Source organism: Lactuca virosa, chromosome 3 (genome assembly GCF_052849685.1).
Source record: "Lactuca virosa cultivar CGN04683 chromosome 3, Lactuca_virosa_CGN04683_v6, whole genome shotgun sequence".
NCBI classification, from domain to species: domain Eukaryota; kingdom Viridiplantae; phylum Streptophyta; class Magnoliopsida; order Asterales; family Asteraceae; genus Lactuca; species Lactuca virosa.
In genome coordinates, this window is record NC_136428.1 from 208909979 (window position 1) to 208915010 (window position 5032).

The 5032-nt window shown below is 28.6% G+C and overlaps 1 long non-coding RNA gene across 1 annotated transcript; it reads right to left on the bottom strand.

Annotated features, from left to right (window-relative positions):
• Nucleotides 1-3630: 3630 nt before the first annotated feature.
• On the bottom strand, nt 3631-4824 carry LOC145162816 (uncharacterized). The gene is made up of 2 exons (XR_013739352.1): nt 4209-4824; nt 3631-4099 (listed from the first exon to the last, which is right to left on the bottom strand). It is a non-coding gene; the product is annotated as an uncharacterized LOC145162816 (long non-coding RNA).
• Nucleotides 4825-5032: the final 208 nt, after the last annotated feature.

Below are 5032 nucleotides of genomic sequence, written 5' to 3' on the forward strand. Positions count from 1 at the left end.
ATGTGTTTAAGGATGTTGATGTTTATGACCACCGCGCCCTCGACTGCTTAAATCTTGTGATTTGACTTGGGTCTTGTGTTATGAACATCGTTACATATTCATACAATCTCATATTTCAACGAACTTTATATTCATGTATGCGTATTTAAGTCTACTACAATTTTTGATTAGATTACTCTTGTTAAAAGGTTATATATTTTAGGGAAAACTGCAATAAAGTTCCTACATATTGACCTCATAATCGATTTAGTCCCTATATATTTTTTTTATTCAATTAAGTCTCAAATACCGGTAATCGTATTCAATTTAACCCTTTGACCCGGTCAACAGGTCATCCAACTTTCAAAAATTACATTTTTGGCCTAGATTTCAAAATTTATTACAAATTTGGTCCAAAATTTACACTTTTGGCCTAGATTTTAAATTTTGTTACAAATTTGGTCCAAACTTTACCCTTTTGTCCAAATTTTAGAATTTTTTTTATGAATTCATCCTAACTTTGTTTTTTTTTACAACTTTTTATATCAAAAAATTGTTTCCAATATGTTTTTTCCTTATAAAATCATATTTATACAAAAAAAACATATTCTCACATAAAAATCTTATATTTTCTATATACAAACTTTTTTTAAAAAGTTTTTTGTATATGAAATATCTAGTTATAAAAATATGTATTATTAAGTATATAAATATATACAAATCCGTTTTTATAAAAATGTATACAAAAACGTATTTTACAAAAAATATATATACAAACACCTATCACCTTTATATATATATATATATATATATATATATATATATATATATATATATATATATATATATATATATATATATATATATATATATATACACACAAATAGGTGTGTATCTATATTTTTTATAAAATCGTGTTTGTTTATATTTTTTTTATAAAAACGTGTTTGAATAATTTTGTATATAATACGAGTTTGTATACATTTTATAAAATCGTGTGTGTATACATTTTATAAAAACGTTTTTGAATAATTTTTTATATAATACGTGTTTGTATATATTTTATAAAATCGTGTTTGTATACATTTTATAAAATGTATACAAACACGTATTATATAAAAAATTATTCAAACACGTTTTTATAAAAAAAAATGTAAACAAACACGATTTTATAAATTTTTTTTAGATAAAATAGGTGTTTGTATACATTTTTTTTGTAAAATACGTTTTTGAATACATTTTTTTTTTATAAAAACGGATGTGTATATATTTATATACTTAATAAATACCTATTTTTATAACTAGATATTTCATATACAAAAATCTTTTTAAAAAAAGTTTTTATATAGAAAATATAAGATTTTTATGTGAAAATACGTTTTTTTAGATAAATATGATTTTATAAAGAAAAAACATATTAGAAACAATTCTTTGAGAAAAAAAGTTGTAAAAAAAACTAAAGTTAGGATGAATTCATAATAAAATTCTAAAATTTAGGCAAAAAAGGTAAAGTTTGGACCAAATTTGTAATAAAATTTAAAATCTGGGCCAAAAGTGTAAATTTTAGACCAAATTTGTAATAAATTTTGAAATCTGGGTCAATAATGTAATTTTTGAAAGTTGGATGACCTGTTGACTGGGTCAAAGGGTTAAATTGAATACGATTACCGGTATTTGGGACTTAATTGAATAAAAAAATATATAGGGGCTAAATCGATTATGAGGCCAATATGTAGGGACTTTATTGCAGTTTTCCCTATATTTTACTTACGGTTTTATAAAAAAAAAAGCGTTCATATATACATTCACAAAGAAAGCATGGATATAAAGATCGTAAGTAAAAATATATTACTTTTTAATTGTTGTAATCTAAACGAAAGTTTTATTAGACTCAAATACGAACACATGGATATAAAGGTCGTTAAAATCCAAGATCATATGAAGAAGTTACGACGTTCAGAACACAAGACCTAAGCAACCAAGCAGTCGAAGTCGTAGTGGTCATAAGCATCAACAACTCTGAACACCTTATTAATGATTGTCTCATGTAGGATGTTGTGAGGAAAACCTAAAAAAACCGGTCATAGTATTAAGTGTGTACAAAACAACAAAGATTTATTTTGCAACAAAAAATATTAAGGACTAAATATGCAAAAAAATATTAAGGACTAAATGTGTATAAAGTAAGAAATATATTATCCTATTAAGTCATTTTTTCCGACTTACTTGGAGTAGTCGGTCATAAAGACTGAATGTGTACAATTTAACAAGTTGAAGGGGTGAATATGGAAGAAAAAAAATCAGTCACAAAATGTTTACAAATCGAAAAATATATTAACCTTTTAAGTCATTATCCCTTTTCAAAAGTTACACGTGAGCTCAAACTTCAGGCTAAAAATTTGACCAATACCAAATATGATGAAAACTTAAAGATAATAAAAGTAAAACACAAAAAGAAAATAACCTCACATTTTTTAATTGCTTTATTTTAAATAACACTTAAAAATATATATATTTTTTAAACAATTATTCAAATTTTATTAAACCAAAACTAACAAAAAGCTAACTCGTAAATTACAAACATGAATCAATCAATGATTTTTAAAGAGGTGTTGCTATATGTATCATCATCGCTCACAAAAATTACACTCACATAAGGGGTACACAAAATTTCCCTTTTTAAACCCACCAAAAAACACTATTGAACTTCTAACATCTGGGCAATAACCAAGAATAATACGTACTAAAATGGCTTCATAAATCAAATAATTTCTCATCCATTTCTCTTTAATGATGAAACTGTTCTTGTGGTGTGCCATCACGACTTACTTGAGCTTTCACTCTAGAAGTTCCAACCATATTGGACAGTGAAAAAAGAAAGGCCATTGATAAAATTAGTCATAAAAGTGTTGGTTTTGTTACAATTATGCTATTTCAACTTTGAAGTCTTAAAATTGTCACCAAAGACATACTAGAATGGCATGCCACCTAGGTTAATGACCACCTCTCTGCATATAACGATGGCATGACATTCATATAAATTTAAGAAAAAAAAACTTTATTAAAGTTTATTTTATTATTATTATTATTATTATTATTATTATTATTATTATCATCGTTATCGTTATTATTATTATTCTGATTATCATTATCAATCCCTAAACTACTACCGCCACCATTTTAATTCAAACTATGTTCATACCACACATATTTATATAGTTTCATCGGGTCTAAAATGGTTATTGTAGATTATTTTTCAGGAAATCAATAAAACATAAAAAAAACAATTTCACAACGAAGAAAGAGAACTGAGTTTTTATGTTTTAAAACCATGTTCATTCAAACTCATAAACATATATGTAGTTTTGATGTTTTTTCGATTTCATAACTCAAACCCCAATACTTTGTTAATATACAAATATTATGATTGAAATCTAAACATTAAAAAAAAATCCCTAAAACCCCAAATCGTTGAAATCTCCTTCCATCTTCAATTCTTCATCCCTAAATCCATATATGTACAAGACATCATTTCAAGCAAACTATCTTCCATTGATCTGAATCTTCAACAAATCCCCCCCCCCCCCCAAACAAACAAACAAACAAAAAAAAAAAAAAAAAAAAAAAAAAAAAAAAAAAAACCAACCAATATAATCCTAAATCAATATAAAATCAAGGGTAAATTACAAGAATGGTCCCTGTGGTTTTGGATAATTTGCATGTTTGGTCCCTAAAAACTTTTTTTTAACTCGGACCGTCCATACATTATGTTTTTGTTGCACACTTGGTCCCTGTCCATTCTAAAAAGACTAATTTACCCTTACTGATTTCTTTTACCCTTTTTAAATTATCAATTAATTAAATATGAAAAAAAATTAAATATATTTTACCCTTACTAATTTACCCTCCTCCTTACCCCACCCTCCTTGTGTTCAGTCGCTGAAAATCTCAAACCATTTGCCGGAAAATCTCAAACCACTCGTTGGAAAATCTCACACATCAACGACGTTGCCGCCAAATGTAACCAAACCACCACCTCTCGATTTCTTCACCATCCACCATTCCATTTCTGCTCCATCTCGCATTCATCGTCACCCCACCTAGCCGGAATACCACCACTCTGCCATCAGAGTAAAACATCACCACCTTCGTTACCGGAAATAAAATTGCAAAATCTAAACCATAAATCAAATGAGAAATCCAATAAAAGAGATGCATCCTCTTATTACATTCCTTCTACAGTCGAACCACCACCACCCTTCTTTATCTTCTCCGACAGGCCGCCAACAAACCACCGCCAAAACTTCGTCTGAAGCAAATTGTCGAAAAATAAACTAGGACCCGATCTTAAGCAAAATCAAACCGGAAATTTGGAAAATCAAACCCGATCCAAATAAAATCAGAAAATCAAATCAGAATCAGATATGAAGAAAATCGTCAGATAAACCAGGAAAAGATACTAGCAAATCTGAAACAAACCCAAAAATCAAACATGAAGAAAATCATTGGAGAAACTAGACAGGAAGAAAATCATCCTTCAAATTTAACTTTGTCGGAGAAGATACCAATTCGAACCGAGGGAAATGGTTTAGGGATGTTGTTAAAATGATTCACGGCGACGATTAAGTGATTCAGGGCGGTGATTCAAGTGAGAGATAAGGATAATGATGGTGGTGGTCTTGGCTCCGACGGATCTAATTGTCTAACTTTCACATGTCAGCTTATGGCTGGGATGTCTTAGTGGTGTAGATGGCTAGAAAAGGAAGGTGGAAGACCGAGTTTGGTGAGTTCATCGTCTCTAGCAGAAGCTTCGGTGGTGGAAGAGATGAAGGAGGCCGTGAAAGATCGGCTGGAAGCAATAAATGGATTAGGGTTGGATGCATGTGAGGAGATAAAGATATCATGGGACCCAAGCTTTTTATTTTAATAAAAACATATTTAAAATGATTTAAAATATATATAAAAAGTCTATTAAGGGTAAATTAGTCTTTTTATAATGGAGAGGGACAATGGTGTAACAAAAACATAAGGATGGTCCGAGTTAAAAAAAGTT